We start from the raw sequence: 20004 nt of genomic DNA, 5'->3' as shown, positions 1-20004 counted from the left end.
CAAAACTTCAGAGGATTATTTTGGTCCATCTATCAAATTAAAAATGTGTATGTCCTTTGTCCCAGTGTTTTAGTCTACTCGGGCTGCCATAACAGAATATCACAGACTGGGTGGCTGGCTGAAACAAAAGAAATTTATTTCCTCTCAGTTCTGGAGGCTGGAAGTCCAAGATCAAGGTGCTGATGGGGTTGGATTCTGGTGAGAACTGTCTTTTTAGCTCGTAGGTGACATTTTTTCCCTGTGTCTAAATGTGCACACAGAGGAAGAGAGCGATCTCTGGACTCTCTTCCTCTCCTTAAAAGAACACAAGTTCTGTTGGATCAGGGCCCCACACTGATGACTTCATTTAACCTTAATTACCTCCCTAAAGACCCTCTCTCCAAATACACATTGAGGGTTAGGATTTCAAGATGTGAATTTGGCAGGGGGCAGGAGTTAGGGGCACAGTATAGTCCATAACACCCAGCAAATCCAGTTTTGGAGATTTATCCTACATATGTGTTTGCATTGTGCACAAAGATCTTTAAATAACAACATTTAAAACTGTATTGTTGGACTTCCCTGGTGGCGCAGTGGCTAAGAATCCGCCTGCCATTGCAGGGGACATGGGTTCGAGCCCTGGTCTGGGAAGATCCCACATGCCATGGAGCAACTAAGCCCGTGCGCCACAACTACTGAGCCCGCGTGCCACAACTACTGAAGCCCGCACGCCCAGAGCCCATGATCTGCAACACGAGAAGCCACCGCAATCAGAAGCCCATGCACCGCAACGAAGAGTAGCCCCCGCTCGCCGAAAGAGGAGAAAGCCCAAGCACAGCAACGAAGACCCAATGCAGCCAAAAATAAATTAATTAAATAAATTTTTTTAAAAAACTGTACTGTCTGCTGTAGCCAAAAACTGTAAATAACCTAAGCATCCATCAGGAGAGGGCTAGTCAAACGAATTAAGGTACATTCAGTCAATAAAATACTGCTATGCAACTGTTAAAATGAATGAGCCAGCACTAAACACGGTGACATGGAGAACTCACTAAACTATATCATTAAGTGGAAAAGGCACGGTGCAGAGCAGTGTATAGAATATGATCCAATTTCTGTAAAAAGAAAAAAAAATTAAGCACCAATATTTTCTGGAAGGATTTACAAGAAACTATTGGCAGTCATTACCACTAAAGAGTGGACTTGGCGCATGAGGAGGAAGAATTTGTTCCTTATGCCCTTCCATACTGTTTGTGCTTTGCCCACCCTCACTGCTAGGTGAAGGCATGTTACTTTTTTTTTAAGGTAAAAAATTCACGTAGAAAAACATTCACCATTTTAACCATCTAAAAGCGTACAATTCAACTGCACTTAGTGCATTCACGATGTTATGCAACCATCACTTCTCTCTGGTTCCAAACATCTTCATCACCCCAAATGAGCAATCACTCTCCCTTCTCCACCCAGCCCCCAGCAACCACTAATCTGCTTTGCATCTCTGTGGATTTACCTTCTTTGTATATTTCTTATAAACAGAATCATAATAGTGTGGCCTTTCTGCCTGGCTTCTTTCACTTAGGATAGTGTTTTCAAGGTGCATCCATACCGTAGCATGTATCATTCCTTTTTATGGCTGAACAATATTTCATTGTATGAATATCCTACAGGTAGTTTTTCTGTTCATTCACAGTGGGCATTTGTATTGTTTCCAACTTTTAGCTATTGTGAACAGTGCTGCTATGAACATTTGTTTACATGTTTTTATTTGAATACCTCTTTTCAGTTCTTTTGGGTACATACCTGGGAGTGGAATTGCTGGGTCATATGGTAATTCTATGTTTTAACTTTCTGAGGATGAATATTACTTTTCATTGTATTTAAATATTTAGTTACATGCCATAAATGAGAATGTATATGACAGGATCTTGAAAGATCTTTTAGTCTGGTCTCTCTTTGACAACGGATATTATTTATTGTAGTTAAAGAAGTAATTTGGGTTTAGCATTATATTTTGTCTTAGGGTCTATTAGATATCCTGTATAAAATGGAAAGTCTAATGCTCTTGCTGTTGAGTTGAACTGAAACAGTGCATCTCAAAAGGATACAAGTACTCTTTTGTAATATTAATATCTTTAGACAAGATGCCATGCAATAAACAGTCATTATTCTAATTTTAGAAATATTTTTTGTTTATTTGTTTATTCAAAAAAATAACTATTGCCTACTTCACTCCCATTTGGAGGGCTATTATCAAAACATAAAGTGTTGTCAAAGATGTGGATAAATTGCAACCTCACGCTATTGGGGGGGAGGTAAAACGGTGCAGCTGCCGGGGAAAACATCATGGTGGTTCCTCAAAAAATTAAAAACAGAACTACCACACCACACAGCAATTCCACTTCTGGGTATATACCCAAAAGAGCCTGCATGTAGCAACCAAAAGAGCCCACACGCAGCAACGAAGATTCTGTGTGCTGCAACTAAGACCCGGTGCAGCTGAATAAATAAATAAATATTTTTTAAAAAAAGAAAAAAAGAATTGAAATCAGAGACTTGAGCAGATATATATACAGTCATGTTTATAGTAGCATTATTCACAATAGCCAAGAGGTGGAAGCAACCCAAGTGTCCATCAATAGATAAATGGATTTAAAAAAATGTGATGCGTGCTCAGACATGGATGATCCTTCAATACATAATGTTAAGTGAAATAAGTCAGTCACAAAACAACAAATATCATATGGTTCCACTTATATGGAGGTACCTAGAGTAGTCAAAGTCATAGAGACAGAAAGTAGAATGATGGTTGTCAGGGGCTGTGGGGTGAGGGGAGTTAATGTTTAATGGTACAGAGTTTTGGTTGAGGAAAATGAAAAACTTCTGGAGATGGATGGTGGTGATGGTTGCACAACAGTGTGAGTGTCCTTAATGCCACTGAACTGTACACTTAACAAGGGTGAAAATGGTAAATTTACGTCATATTTAAGTATATTTAAAAAATACATTTATGTATATTTTGCCACAAAAAAAGAAGAGGAACATACACACACATATACACATAAATAAAAATAACTACTGAGCTCCTGCTAAGGACACTGAAGGTACATATAGCAGTGAACATAACGTATAAAACATAGCCCTTGATTTGATAGAACATACTGTCTAGTAGGGGAGACAAACAATAAAAAATTTTAAAATTCAATACACACACACTCATACTCTTAGACACATACATATGTATCTTTATAAAAACATATAATTTGTCTTAAAAATATAGATGTGCATTTTGTAATGCAACTTTCTTTTCACTCAGCAATCTTAGAGACCTCTCGGTGTTAATACATGTAGATCTACTTTCCTCCTTTTTTAACTCCATACGGAATTTAGCCCACCTCTACAGATGGGCATTAGGTAGTCTGCAATCTTTTGCTATCATAAACACTGCTGTAAGGAAGATCTTCATAGGAGTCTACGCAGTTCTACATCTTAAAATGCATGTCTTTTAATAATGATTTTATTTTAATTTTTCTAAATTAATCCCCAGACCTATCCAAGTAATCATCAAGGTGATCCCCCTTCACAGATGCAGAAATGAGGCACAGTTTAGATAAGCAAGTTCTTATATTTTTTATACCTGTCATCTCTCCTGGATTAAAACATTGTTTTTCAAACTAGGTGTATTGCTCTGATTTTCCAGTATCTCATTTCATCTCACTCCTGTTAGACAAGAACTTATCAACTGGCTTTTCAAGTGCAATTTCATGTGTAGTTCAGCAAGTATTTCCATCCACACACTCATAGGTTAGATCTCAAAAATCAGCTTTGAAGTTAGTTGTTTGGATCTCAGAATCCACCAGCAATTTTGAGTTTTAGGATGAAAGATTTCCCTCTTGAAATTGTTTCCCATGTAATTGGCAATGACGTGACAAATATGGGGAGTGCCATCATATTTTCCCACTAGTATTTTTTAACACATTTTTTTCAAATAGCTATATTATTCTGATCCCCAGTAGATCGAAATATAATTTAATCGATCATCAAATCCATTTCTGTTAAATAGAGATGTGGGCTGGCGTAAGCAATTTTTGATATCTGCAGAAGGAAATTAGTTTGATAAATGGAAATGAGAATTATCTTCTATCCTAAGGCAGGAAATCTAAGATAATCACGCTGCACATTGACTAGAACCACTCCATGGGTGTGGCTAACGCACAAAACTCTTGCACACCCAGAATGTAAATTTATGAACTTACGAATTTTACACACACATAGTTTTTCCCCCGAAAACACAACTTAAATATGTCTTGTGTTGCTTTGGGTTCTCCGAGAAGCAGGCACTGAGCCAAGGTTTCAAGTGCAAACAGTTTATGTGGGAGGTGATCCCAGAAGACCCCAGTGGGAAGAAGGAAAGCCAGATGGGGAAGGGAGGCAGCGATGAAGGGTTTGTTTTAGTCTTAGTTACCAGTGTGAGTAACTCAGACTTAATCCTGCTGGAGCATGCAGGAACCTCAGAGCCACCCCATCGAGGGGACAAGTGTGCTGGGTAGTTATTACACCTCCTCCTGCCAGTCGTTGATGGAAGGAATGGGAAGGGGGAGGTTTCATCCATTCCTTGTCATGCTGGGGCAAAGAAAGACCTGGGGGCCAAAGAAAGTGCTCAGACAAGGTGTAGGGGCTGGCAGCAGGAAATTAGGCAGGTGTGTGCCAAGGGGGCAAGGATGAGGGCAGATCTGTAGGATAGCATCTGACACATCTGTCTTCCTAAAACTTCTAAGCAAGATTAGTTGCCTCTTTTCCCCTGTTTCTTCCAGAATCTATTCGGCTGCCCATGTCATTACAAATCGCAGAGATTCACAGGCCTCTCATTCTCTGCAGGGACGCTGCAAGCCCCGGGAAGGCAGGTACAGCGACTTCCTCGCCTTCCAGCACTAGCAGGAAAGGGCAAGGTGAGCGCTCGGTAACACACGGCTTCCAGATCCCTGTTCTTTCTAAAGCCCTCTTTAAAGCAATGCAAAAACCTAGAACACAGGAGGTTTCTCCAGTTTCTGGTTGCTATTCTTTCCAAATGTAAAGAGAAGAAATCTGGGCCGATTTATGGAATTAAAAATATAATGTTCTAGGGCTTCCCTGGTGGCGCAGTGGTTGAGAGTCTGCCTGCTAATGCAGGGGACACGGGTTCGAGCCCTGGTCTGGGAAGATCCCACATGCCGCGGAGCAACTGGGCCCGTGAGCCACAATTACTGAGGCTGCGCGTCTGGAGCCTGTGCTCGGCAACAAGAGAGGCCGCGAGAGTGAGAGGCCCGCGCACCGCGATGAAGAGTGGCCCCCGCTTGCCGCAACGAGAGAAAGCCCTCGCACAGAAACAAAGACCCAACACAGCCAAAAATAAATAAATAAATAAATTAAAAAAAATATATATATATATAATGTTCTAAATAAAAGTATATATCAAATGGTGATGAGTACTAAAGAAGAAATATACAGCAGAGTAAGGGCGTATAGTGTGCATAGGGTGTGCTATTTTATTTATTTATTTTTTTATAAATTTATTTATTTTTGGCTGTGTTGGGTTTTCGTTTCTGTGCGTGGGCTTTCTCTAGTTGCAGCGAGCGGGGGCTACTCTTCATCGTGGTGCGCGGGCTTCTCATTGTCGTGGCTTCTCTTGTTGCAGAGCACAGGCTCCAGACGCGCAGGCTCAGTAGTTGTGCCTCACGGGCTTAGTTGCTCCGCGGCATGTGGGATCTTCCCAGACCAGGGCTCGAACCCATGTCCCCTGCATTGGCAGGCAGATTCTTAACCACTGCATCACCAGGGAAGCCCCTATTTTATTTTATTTATTTTTTTGGCTGTGCTGTGTGGCTTGCAGGATCTTAGTTCCCCAACTAGGGATTGAACCAGGGCCCCAGCAGTGAAAGCGCCGAGTCGTAACCACTGGACCGCCAGGGAATTCCGAAGGGTGTGTTATTTTAGTTGAGGGGTGTGGGAAGGGACATCATAATATATGTTATATATAATATATATAATACATTATATACACATATAAGTGTGTGTGTATATATATATATATATGCTTCTTTTCCTTTAGTAATTCAAGTCCTAGGATCTTGTGCATAGATATTCACATAAGTACTAGAATATTCACTTCAGCATCGTCTGTAGCAGCAAAAGACTGGAAACAGTCTAGGTATCTATCTAGGTAAGAAACATTTGTATAGCTTTTAATACGTGTTAGGGACTGTTCTGTGTTTTACAAATGTTAACTCACTTAACCCTCAACAACAAACCTATTAAGGGTCTAATGTCATTATTCCCTTTTTCAGATGAGAAAACTGAGGCATGCAAATTAAGTCATTTGTCCAACTTAACAAAATGAGGAAGTGGTAGAATCGGGATTCAAACCCAGGCTATCTGGCTTCGGAGTCTAATCTCTTGACCTGGATGCAATGCTGCCACCTTCTCTAAGGGGAGATTAATTAAATCATGCTTCCAGCCCTTTAATGGAATACTATGGAGCTGCTAAAAAAAAGGGGGGGGGGCAGTTCTATAAAAGTTGATATGGAAATATCTTGAAGATATTAACTAACAACATGAAGATACTGAATAGTATGAAGAGTATACTACGATTTTTATACAAAACAGAGGCAGAACACATGTATGAGCTTTACCATGCAAAGAGCATTTCTAGAAGGATGCATGTAAAACCGGAAGGGGTATGTTTTTTTGGGGAGAGGAACTGGGAAATAGAAAAACTTTTCAAGGACTTTTCTGGCATCGTTTAATTGCTTATCATACACATGTAATACCTCTTGAATATAATTTTTAAAAATTGAGGAAATTCCCTGGCGGTCTAGTGGTTAGGACTCGGCGCTCTCACTGCTGTGGCCCAGGTTCAATCCCTGGTCAGAGAACTAAGATCCTGCAAGCCACGTGGCACGGCCAAAAAATAAAAATAAAAAAATTTTTTTAATTAAAGTAAATAAATAATTGAAAAGAAATGTAACTTCTTTCAATAGAGCAATGGGAAATGTCATCTTCTGAATTTTTCAGAACTTATTTTACTTTATACTTTAAGGTCAAAGTGAAAGACCAAAGGTGAAAACTTCCTTATCTTTCATATGGCTTAAAAATTTTTTGGTAGCTTATCAGTTTTACTTTTATCAAATTGTGAAACACATTAAATTCATGTGTAAATTTTAATGAAAATAATTGCACGATACAGAGTTATTTCCTTTGAGTGTGTAATGTTTTAAAAATGGCCATGGGACTTCCCTGGTGGTGCAGTGGTTAAGAATCCACCTGCCAATGCAGGGGACACGGGTTCGAGCCCTGGTCCGGGAGAATCCCACATGTCGTGGAGCAACTAAGCCCGTGCGCCACAACTACTGAGCCTGCGCTCTAGAGCCCGTGCTCTGCAACAAAAAGAAGCCACCGCAATGAGAAGCCCGCGCACTGCAACGAAGAGTAGCCCGTGCCCACCACAACTAGAGAAAGCCCGCACGCAGCAACGAAGACCCAACACAGCCAAAAATTAAAAAAAAAAAAAATGGCCATGATTTTAAACTTCTTTTCTGACTCTGTACACTAATCTTTGAAATAAAAAAGGAAAAGGAGGCGACTATTTCTAACACCTTTGTGAAATCATTTCCCCTCCATGTTCTGTACCTATTCCACTATCTGTAATTTAAAATCTCATGGCCCTAAAAACAAATCCATTATTCCTTTAATTCAATAGCATTCAGTCTAAAAAAAAAACTTCATTTCTTCCTATTTTACTTGAATAACTTTAATTATCTTTATGTTAAATAAACTCAGGAAATTGGTTCCTACAAATGAGAGTAGGAAAGTATTTTTCCTGGTTTCATTCATACTAAATGGAAGTAATTGAAGACTAGAACTTCTTTATTCAAAAAGAATTTGTTCTTTTCATGGACAGGCATACATTGCTGAAAATGTTAAAAGTTTAGGGTAACTGTGTTCTCATAATTAGGATTCCTATATGAGATTAGGGAGGATAAAAATATATTTAAGCAAAACTGGAAATCACTTGCTTGTAATTTCTCACTCTGCCTAGAAAAAAATGACTCAAGTTAATTCTGTTCATTAAAATAAGGGGACCAAAATAGTTTCAATTAAAGATATAAATTTCTCTAATAAGGCAAAGTTTGGGAATCTTCCACTATATGAAGAAATAACATTTTTTTGGTTAGACAGTAAGACTAAGGTGAACTTTTAACTCAAAGACAGGATAAGATGAAAAGAGTGTGCACTAAGACTTTGAAACTCTCAATGTTTGTTACCAACAGAAGCAGTAAACAGGTTTTGAGGTTTGGGGAGGAAAAAAACAACTTCTTTAAAAGGTAAATTAAGATTTCCTAGGTAGGGACTTCCCTGGTGGCGCAGTGGTTAAGAATCCGCCTGCCAATGCAGGGGACACGGGTTCAAGCCCTGGTCCAGGAAGATCCCACATGCCGTGGCGCAACTAAGCCTGTGTGCCACAACTACTGAGCCTGCGTTCTGGAGCCCGCGAGCCACAACTACTGAGCCCTTGTGCCACAACTACTGAATCCCATGTGCCTAGAGCCCGTGCTCTGCAACGAGAAGCCACCACAATGAGAAGCACATGCGCCACAACGAAGAGTAGCCCCCGCTTGCCACAACTAGAGAAAGCTCGCACGCAGCAACGAAGACCCAACGCAGCGAAAAATAAATAAATTAAAAAAAAAAATTTCCTAGGTAAATGCTTCCTCAACTCAAACTACAGGTACATTCCTCCTAACTTGGGTCTTGCTTCCCATCTCAAATAGACAAATAGAACACTATTCAATTAGTTCCATAAGCTGGAAGCCAGGATCATCCTGGGATTTTCTTTTGCTCTATTGTCCATATCCAATACATCACCAATTCATTCATTTATAGTAAATGAACACATGTGACTCCTCTCTTCAGCTACTGCCTTATCTCCTTTTTCCCTTCACAAACCTCTCTGAAGACTGGTCTCCGCACCAGCTTCATTTCCTCCCCTCTCACATTCCCCCAACTCCCTCCAGGCTGACGTCTGACCTGATCACTCCATGGAAAGAGTCCTTGCTACTGACACTGGTGACATCCGAGTCACTAAACTGGTGGCCGTTTTTCAGCTCTCCTCTTCCTCGACCTGAATCACATTCCACAATCTTGGCCCCTTCCTCCTGAAAGCACTCCCTAGTGCCCCTGTCTTTGCACTCTTCTGGTTTTTCTCCTACCTCTCAGGTTGCTCCTGTGTATCCAGGTAAGCCTCCACTGACCTCGCTGACTAGAGCAAGTCTCTCTTATGGCCTCATAACAGCCTGTACTCTCTGTTTGTAGCACTTTTCATGTTTGTAATTTTACGTTGACTATGTGTGTCTCCTGTGAGTCCATAAGCTCTATAAAGACATTTTCCTTACCTTGGTGTCTTCAGAAGCTGCATGCTTGGCACACAGGCAAGTGCTAACATTCTGATGAAGAGTGAAATGCTACAAAGGAAGGGTATACAGTACAAGATGCTATGAGTGGCTAGAACACTAACTCCTGACCTTGTCTGGAGGATTAGAGAAAGTTTCCCTGCGAAATTGCTATTTGAGCTGAGTTTTGAGGGATGAATAGGAGTTCACTAAATTAAGTGGGAAAAGAAGCCAGATGGTGCATACACATGTGACACGGAGGAGCATGGTGCATTCAAACAACTGAATAAAGGACAGAATGGCTGAAACTTAGCGAGGCAGATAGCAGAGCAGGAGGAACCAGGGGTCAAGCAGGGGGTTATAGTTAGGATGACCATTTAATTTAATGTCTAAACTGGAGAACTTTTTTTCCCCTAATTTAAAAACATTACTTTTCTAAGTTTTCATTTTGATATAATTTCAAACTTAATGAAAAGTACAAGAATAGTTCAGAGAAGTCCTGTGTACCCTTTACCCAATTCCCTAGTTCTTTACATTTTGCCCCATTTGCTTTCTTTCTTTCTACATTTATATATAGATGAATTTTTTTTTTCTGAATCATTTGAGAGTAAGTCAGAGACATCCTGCTCCTTTACTCCTAAATGTGTCAATGTGTATTTCCTAAGAATGAGGACATTCCCTTTCATAAACACAAATCAGGACATTTAACAGTGATAAAATACTACTATCTAGTCCACATTACGAATTCAACTTGGTCAGTTGTCTCAGTTATGTCCATTAGAGCTGCTTCTCTCCTGGTCCCCGACCCAATCCTGGATGTTACACTGTCTCATTAGTTTCCTTTAATCCTAATCCAGAGCACTTCTGATAGTCAAATAGAGTGGTGTTAATAATTATGCTGGACTCTCAGGCAAACCTGGACATGTAATCATGCTACTTGCAGGGGATGGCAAGGATTTTAAACTTTATCTTATGGGTGATGGGAAACATTGAAGTATTAGAGCAAAAAGCAAGGAAGCAACGTAAGTTATTTCATGTTTCAAAAAGACTACTCTCACTCTAATGTGGAGAAAAGATAACAATGGGGGCAGTATTTGTTTAATAAAACACTACATGTTGAACGAATAAAGAAATCTGTTAATAGACAATTACATCTAGCTCATCATTAGAGAAATGCAAATCACAATAAGGTACCACCTCACACTAGTCAGAATGGCCATCATTAAAAAGTCTACATGGGGCACCTTCCTGGTGGTCCAGTGGTTAAGAATTCGCCTTCCAATGCAGGGGACACGGGTTCGATCCCTGGTCAGGGAACTAAGATCCCACATGTCGCAAGGCACAGCCAAAAAAATACAATAAAATAAAAAATTTAAAAATGTCTACAAATAACAAATGCTGGAGAGGACGTGGAGAAAAGGGAACCCTCCTATGCTGTTGGTTGGAATGTAAACTGGTGTAGCCACTACAGAAAACAGTATGAAGGTTCCTTAAAAAACTAAAAATAGAGTTACCATATGATTCAGCAATCCCACTCCTGGGCATATATCCAGACAAAACTATAATTCAAAAAGATGCATGCACCCCTATGTTCATAACAGCACTATTTACAACAGTCAAGACATGGAAACAACCTATATGTCCATCGACAGATGAATGGATAAAGAAGATGTGGTATACATATACAACAGAATACTACTCAGCATAAAAAAGAATGTAATAATGCTATTTGCAGCAAAATGGATGGACCTAGAGATTATCATACTAAGTGAAGTCAGAAAGAGAAAGACAAATACCATATGATAGCACTTATATGTGGAATCTGAAATATGACACAAGTGAACTTATCTATGAAACAGAAATAGACGCACAGACATAGAGAACAGACTTATGGTTGTGGGGGGGAGGAGGGATGGGGGAAGGAAGGATTGGGAGTTTGGGATTAGCAGATGCAAACTATTATGTATAAGATGGATAAACAACAAGGTCCTGTTGTATAGCACAGGGAACGATATTCAATATCCTGTGATAAACCATAATGGAAAAGAATATGAAAAAGAATATGTGTATATGTATAACTGAATCACTTTGCTGTACAGTGGAAATGAACACAACATTGTAGATCAACTATACTTCAATAAAATTTTTAAAAATTAATTCAATAGACAATTGCATCTAGAAGTGCACAGAATACTTTTTGACTTAAAGTTAGAAGAGTAACCAACTCAGTATAAAATCACAAATCTCAACCTGATGTCCATGTGTGAACTGAAAAATCCATAAACAATCTGAACTCTGATGCAGAATAAAGGTATGTATGTTTAAAAATATGTCCACCAATTCTTTGCTATTCCTTTCTTCAAGATGTGGAACTTAATTCTCCTATTCCTGAGCATGGGTTGGACTTATTGGCTCACTTACAACAAATAGAACATGGCTGGAGTGATGGTGTGTTACTTCTGAAAATAGGTTATATTTATTTAATTTTTAAATTGTACTGAAGTATAGTTGATTGACAATGTGTTAATTTCTGCTGTACAGCAAAGCAATTCAGTTATACATATACATATTCTTTTTCACATTCTTGAAAATAGGTTATAATCAGCTCGGTGCTTTGTGACCACCTAGAGGGGTGGGATAGGGAGGGTGGGAGGGAGGGAGATGCAAGAGGGAAGAGATTTGGGGATATATGTATATGTATAGCTGATTCACTTTGTTATAAAGCAGAAACTAACACACCACTGTAAAGCAATTATACTCCAATAAAGATGTTTAAAAAAAAAAAAAAGAAAAGAAAATAGGTTATAAAAGGCATCTCAGCTTTCTCCTCTCTCTCTTGGAATATTGACTCTGGGGAAAGCCAGTTGCTGAGTCATGAGGACTGAGGCTTCCTGCCAATAGCCAAATGAATGGGCCACCTTGGAAGAAACCCTCCAGCCCAGTCAAGCCTTCAGCTGACTGCAGCCCTGGACAACATCGTTACTGCAACCTTGCGAGACCCTGAGGCAGAACCACCCAGCTAAGCTGCTCCTGAATTCCTGATCCACAGATATTGTGAGATAATAAAGTTTCTTATTTTAAGCTATTAAATTTGGGGTAATTTGTTACACAGGAGATAACTAATGCAGTGCATTTATTTGAAGGGTCTATGATTTTCATTAGATTCTCAGCATAATTAATGACCCAGAAAAGGTTAGGAATTACTACTGTAAAATACGTACTAGATTTCTAAAAATCTTTGGTCCCCATCTTATAGTTTCTATGGGTTTATTTTTAATAAAAGTTTGGGATTAGGTCCAACAAATGAGGAGATTCAATTTTCCAAACCACTGGAAGGTTCAAAAGAATGTTTAAAAGTGCTATCTCAAGAACAGGCCTAGAGATGCAAACCATTATATATTGAATGGATAAACAACAAGGTCCTACTGTATAGCACAGGGAACTATATTCAGTATCCTGTGATAAACCATAATGGAAAAGAATATGAAAAAGAATGTATATATATGTATAACTGAATCACTTTGCTGTACAGCAGCAATTAACACAACATTGTAAATCAACTATACTTCAATTAAAAAAAAAAAGAACAGGCCTAGAAAAGCAAATTCACCCCAACCTATCAAGCTAAGATCTAACAGACTCTCCAGTGGAAATGAAGTGATTTTTCACGTTCAAGAAGAAAGGTTTACCCTAAGACCTAATCACGATTCTGACATGACAATACATCCCTGAATTACTGGTAAAGAAAAAAGCCAAGCTGCAGAACATTATGTGCCTATTGTAGAAAAAATATATTCATGTATGTCTAGATGGATGTGCCCAGAAAGTTCTAGAAGGATACCTATCAACCAGGGCTTTTAGGCTGCACGCAGCAGAAACTGAGCATGGCTATCAAAAAATAAAGTTTATTATAAAGTTCTAGGGTAGCTCACAAAACTGATGAGAGGGAGGGAGAATCAGTTTCTGTAAATGGGCAGGAAATGCAGGCACAGGGCACGAGGGACCTCGTGCAGCCATAGGAACAGCCTAGTAAGAAACTGCTGCCCAAAAGAGGACACCACTGTGACCACAGGCCTCTTGCTCCTGCCGCAAATATCTCACAAACACTTGACTTGGTGTTGGCTCCACAGCAGTCCAAGTCCTGGGGCAGAATCATCCCAAGGACCAAGAATTACTTTGGCAGCAGACAATCTATCAGTTTCACAGTCCACTTATAATAGAAATAAATACTTAGAAATAAATCTAAGCATACCATGAGGTACCACCTCACACTGGTCAGAATGGCCATCATTAAAAAAATCTACAAATAACAAATGCTGGCGAGGGTGTGGAGAAAAGGGAACCCTCCTTTTCTCACTGTTGATGGGAATGTAAATTGGTGCAGCCACCATGGAAAACAGTATGGAGGTTCCTCCAAAAACTAAAAATAGAGTTGCCGTATGATCCAGCAATCTCACTCCTGGGTATATATATCCAGACAAAACTAGAATTCAAAAACTATAATTCAAAAAGATACATACACCCCTATGTTCATAGCAGCACAATAGCCAAGACATGAAACAACCTAAGTGCCCATCGAAAGATGAATGGATAAAGAAAATGTGGTACATATATACAATGGAATATTACTCAGCCATAAAAAGGACTGAAATAATGCCATTTGCAGCAACATGGATGGACCTAGAGATTATCATACTAAGTGAGGTATGTCAGAAAGAGAAAGACAAATACCATATGATATCACTTATATGTGGAATTCTAAAATATGACACAAATGGAGTTATCTATGAAACAGAAACAGACTCACAGACATAGAGAACAGATTTGTGGTTGCCAAGGGGGAGGAGTGGTAGGGGAGGGAAGGACTGGGAGTTTGGGATTAGCAGACGCAAACTATTATATATAGAATGAGTAAACAACAAGGTTCTACTGTACAGCACAGGGAACTGTAATATCCTGTGATAAACCCTAATGGAAAAGAATATGAAAAAGAATGTATCTATGTATAACCAAATTACTTTGTTGTATAGCAGAAATTAACACAACATTGTAAATCAACTACACGTCAATAAAATAAAGTTTTAAAAAAGAAATAAATCTAAGCAGTAACAAGACAGAGACGATGACAGATTTTATTTTGAAGGGGACAGAATATATGGACTAACCATATACTATAAATCCATATTTTATAAAAATAAAATGGCAAGGAAAGGAAGGAAGTGTTCTGCTCCTAAAAGCGGATGTTTTAAACTAGTATAATACAAGTTTACCGTTGCTGAAAACAAAGTGTTTTTGGATATGGAGAAGAGAGTGCTAAAATTGCTCATGTCCTATATATCAGTTAAATTAGGCATACCTTACAATTCACAGATAACGGTGTTTTTTACAAATTTGCTTGCTCTGTGTTTGTGTCACATTTTGGTAATTCTCACAATATTTCAAAATTTTTATTATTGTTATATTTGTTACAGTGATCTGTGATCAAAGATCTTTGATGTTTACTATTGTAATTGTTTTGGGGCACCACAAACTGCACCTAGATAAGATGAGGAACTTAATAAATTTTGTGTGTGTTCTGACTGCTCTACCAACGGGCTGTTCCATTACTCTCCCTCTACTGGGCCTCCCTATTCCCTGAGACAAAAAGATATTGAAATTAGGCCAATTAATAGGCCTAACTGGTCTGTAAGTGTTCAAGCGAAAGGAAGAGTCGCATGTCTCTCACTTTAAATCAAAAGCTAGAAACAATTAAGCTCAGTGAGGAAGGCTTGTGAAAGCCTAGATCAGCCAAAAGCTCGGTCTCTTGCACCAAACGGTTAGCCAAGTTGTGAATGCCAAGGAAAAGTGCTTGAAGGAAATTAAAAGTTCTACTCCAGTGAACACAGGAATGATAAGAAAGTGAAACAGCCTTTTAGCTGAAACGGTTTTAGTGGTCTGGATAGAAGATCAAACCACCCACAACATTCCCTTAAACCAAAACCTAATCCAGAGCAAGGCCCTGACTCTCTTTAATTCTATGAAGGCTGAGAGAGGTGAGAAGCTGCAGAAGAAAGTTTGAAGGTAGCAGAGGTTGGTTCATGAGGTTTAAGGAAAGAAGCCATCTCCATAACATAAAAGGACAAGGTGAAGCAGCATGTGCTGATGTAGAATCTGCAGCAAGTTATCCAGAAGATCTAGCTAAGATAGTTAACGAGGTGGCTACACTAAACAGCAGATTTTCATTGTAGATGAAACAGCCTTATACTGGAAGGAGATGCCGTCTAGGACTTATAGCTAGAGAGGTTATGTCAGTGCCTGGCTTCAAAGCTTCAAAGGACAGGCTGACTCTCTTGTCAGGGGCTAATGCAGCTGGTGACTTTTTAAGTTGAACACAATACTCCTTTACCATTCCAAAAATCCTAGGACCCTTAAAAATTATGCTAAATATACTCTACCTGTGCTCTATAAATGAAACAGTAAAGTCTGGATGACAGCACATCTGTTTACAACGTGGTTTACTGAATAGTTTAAACTCACTGTTGGGACCTACTGCTCAGGAAAAAAAAAAGATGCCTTTCAGAATATTAATGCTCATTGACAATGTACCTGGTCACCCAAGAGCTCTGATGGAGATGTACAATGAGATTAATGTTGTTTTCATGCCTGCTAACTCAGCATCCATTCTGCAGCCCATGGATAAAGGAGTAATTTCCACTTTCAAGTCTTATTTAAGAAATACATTTTGTAAGGCTATAGCTGCCATAGTCAGCAATTCCTCTGATGGACCTGGGCAAAATAAACTGAAAACCTTGTGGAAAGGACTCACCATTCTAGACGCCATTAAAAATGTTCATGATTCATGGGAAGAGGTAAAAATATCAATATTAACAGGAGTTTGGAAGAAGTTGACTCCAACTCTAATGGATGACTTTGAGGAGTTCAGGATTTCAGTGAACGAAGTTAGTGCCGATGTGGTGGAAACAGCATGAGAACTAGAATCAGAAGTGAAGTCCGAAGATGTGACTGAATTGCTGCAATCTCATTATAAAACTTTAATGGATGAGGAGTTACTTCTTATGGATGAGCAAAAACTTAGTTGATAAGGAAGCAGTAGGGTTTGAGAGGATTGACTCTAATTTTGAAAGAAGTGGATAAAATGCTATCAAAAGTTTTGCACGCTACAAAGAACTTGTTTGCAAAAGGAGGCGTCAAGAGATGCTTCATTGGTGACTTAAAAAATTGCCACAGCGCCCCCAGCCTTCAGCAACCACCACCCGGGTCAGTCAGCAGCATCAACATCCAGGCAAGAGCCTCCACCAGCAGGCTCACTGAAGGCTCAGATGATGGGTAGCATTTTTTAACAAAGTATTTTAAAATTAAGGTATGTAGTGGCGCAGTGGTTAAGAATCCGCCTGCCAATGCAGGGGAAATGGGTTCAATCCCTGGTCCAGGAAGATCCCACATGCCGTGGAGCAACTAAGCCCATGCGCCACAACTACTGAGCCTGTGCTCTAGAGCCCACGAGCCACAACTACTGAGCCCACGCGCCACAACTACTGAAGCCCGCGTGCTCTAGGGCCCGCGTGCCGCACCTACTGAGCCCGCGTGCTGCAACTACTGAAGCCCGTGCGCCGAGAGCCTGTGCTCCACAACAAGAGAAGCCACTGCAGTGAGAAGCCCACGCACCCCAACGGAGAGTAGCCCCCGCTCGCCACAACTAGAGAAAGCCCGCGCGCAGCAACGAAGTCCCAACGCAGCCAAAAAGGAAAAAGAAAAAGTATGTACATTATTATTTTTATTTTTTATTTTTTTAAAAAGTTTTAAATTAATTATTTATTTTTGGCTGCGTTGGGTCTTCGTTTCTGTGTGTGGGCTTTCTCTAGCTACGGCAAGTGGGGGCCACTCTTCCTCGCAGTGTGTGGGCCTCTCACTATCGCGGCCTCTCTTGTTGCGGAGCACAGGCTCCAGACGCGCAGGCTCAGTAGTTGTGGCTCACGGGCCTAGTTGCTCCGCGGCATGTGGGATCTTCACAGACCAGGGCTCGAACCCGTGTCCCCTGCATTGGCAGGCAGATTCTCAACCACTGCGCCACCAAGGAAGCCTCCCATTATTTTTTAAACATAATGCTATTGCACACTTATGCACTGGGAAATCAAAAAATTGGTGACTCAATTTATTACAATATTTGCTTTGACGCGGTTGTCTGGACCCATATCGGCAATATCTCCGAGGTCTGCCTGTACAATCAAGTATTGGTCCATGCAATTTCAAAAAGGCAGGAAGCAAGCCTACAACAGAACTGGCTGAACAGGACCGCTGAAGAGATAAGAACTTTCCCTATCTTGATTACTCAAAGGTATTTCTTTGAAAGACTAGATAGATAAAGGCAAAAGATAAAACTACAGATAAAGAAATGTAATTAAATGACTAATATTTCAAAATCAATTCTATTTTAAAATGTTTCCATCTTAAAGGCAAAAAGAAAAAGAGAGAAGTAAAGCAGTGATTTTTATTTCCTTGGATAAACATGCCATGGCTGGTTGGACACTTAAAAACATTTTCTAGAACAAAGGCTCTCACATGAGCTTATACTTCAACTCTTAAAACAGTGTATATTCTTAATGGACTATTCTGGATAATTTGCAAATAACTATTTTAAAGCAGACTTTTTTTTCCTACATAAAAAACTAGTTTCTATTTTATTGTGCCATGAATAATATTCATATGCTTGCTGAGCTATTAGGTAAACAGCCGTAGAGTATATTTAATCTTTTCCTATCTTTATTGTTGTTCTGAGTAGCAAAATTAAATGGTAGCAGTGCAGACTCTTAATGCCTCAGAGCCTAAAAAACTGGGGGGATGGCACATTTCCAATGTAATAACTCATGTTCTACTGTTCCATAGGGTGATTCTGCATTCAACAACTGCAACAACCTTGCTTAATAAGACAGAAAATCACTAACATTTATTTGTTCGACAAATATTTATCGAGAGCCTACTATGTACTAGGCCCTGTGCTAGATATTTTGCATAATGTTTATAGGTTGGAAAGTGTGGGAAAGATGACAAAATTGGAAATTTTATCCTCCTTGAAAATGAATATATGCTATAAACATTTGAAGCAGGGAGAACTCTAAAACTTTTCTTCATTGGAAGAATTTGTCTCTCAAAACCACAATGAGCTATCACTTCACACCTCCTACAATGGCTATTTTCAAAAAGACAAGAGATATGTGTTGGTGAGGATGTGGAGAAAAGGGAACACTTGTGCAATATTGGTGGGAAAGTAAATTGGTGTAGCCACTATGAACACAGTAAGGAGATTCCTCAGAAAATTCAAAACAGAACCACCATATGATACAGCAATTCCACCTCTGGGTATAGATCTGAAGGAAATGAAATCACTGTCTCAAAAAGATATCTGCGGGACTTCCGTGGTGGCGCAGTGGTTAAGAATCCGCCTGCCAATGCAGGGGACACAGGTTCGAGCCCTGGTCCAGGAAGATCCCACATGCCGCGGAGCAACTAAGCCCTTGTACCACAACTACTGAGCCTGCGCTCTAGAGCCCGCGAGCCACAACTACTGAAGCCCGCACACCTACAGCCCGTGCTCCACAACAAGAGAAGCCACCACAATGAGAAGCCTGCACACCGCAACCAAGAGTAGCCCCCGCTCGCCGCAACTGGAGAAAGCCCCCAGGCATCAACGAAGACCCAACGCAGCCAAAAATAAATAAATAAATAAACAAATTTATTTAAAAAAAGATATCTGCACCATTTGTTCATTGCAGCATCATTCACAGTAGCCAAGACATGGAAACAACCTAAACGCCCATCAGTGGATGTATGGATAAAGAAAATGTAGTGTATATACACAATGGGATAGTATTCAGCTATAAATACGAAGGAAATCCTGCCATTTGTGACAACGTGGGTAGACCTTGAGGACATTATGCTAAGTGAAATATACCAGAGAAAAACAAATACTGTATGATCTCACTTATATGTGGAATCTAAAAAAACACCCCAAAACCAAACAACTGAACTCATAGAATAGATTGTTAGTCGCCCGAGGTGGGTGGTGGGGGGTAAGCAAAATGGGTGAAGGTGGTCAAAAGGTACAGACTTCCAATTATAAGTGACTGGGCATGTCATGTACAGCACGGGGACTACAGTTAACAATACCGTATTGCACATTTGAAAGTTGCTGAGAGAGTCGATGCAAAAGCTTCTTATCACAAGGAAGAAAAATGTAACTATGTGAGGTGATGAACGTTAACTAAAGTTAAGTCCTATGCTGGGTATTGGGCCTTTTAACAGGTCAACTGAGATCTACAGTGGGTAAATTCTCAAATCTCCAACAACTCCTCTGATCAGGCAAATGGACAGACAACAGACCTGGTCCAGGGGCCCCACTCCGACAATGATGTGCACTGAAACTCCCTCCCTTTGCTCCACCTCCCACCGTACTACTTCAAGGACATTGATAGTAATACTGGAGATTCTTGCTATAAAGTCTTGTTTTTAATAGCACACATATATTCAAAGCAAGATCCATTAGCAAGCAAACACGCAGTAATAGGATTATCTGATATTTTAAAAAAGATTTTCCAAGACACAAAGC

General features: G+C 39.9%; 1 pseudogene; it reads left to right on the top strand.

Annotated features, from left to right (window-relative positions):
- Nucleotides 1-15085: 15085 nt before the first annotated feature.
- LOC118884610 lies at nt 15086-17700 on the top strand (annotated as a pseudogene).
- Nucleotides 17701-20004: the final 2304 nt, after the last annotated feature.

The sequence above is a fragment of the Balaenoptera musculus genome, chromosome 19 (assembly GCF_009873245.2).
Source record: "Balaenoptera musculus isolate JJ_BM4_2016_0621 chromosome 19, mBalMus1.pri.v3, whole genome shotgun sequence".
In the NCBI taxonomy this organism is placed as follows: Eukaryota; Metazoa; Chordata; class Mammalia; order Artiodactyla; family Balaenopteridae; genus Balaenoptera; species Balaenoptera musculus.
Note: the sequence above shows the minus strand (reverse complement) of the source record. Positions and strands in the feature narration are given on the sequence as shown.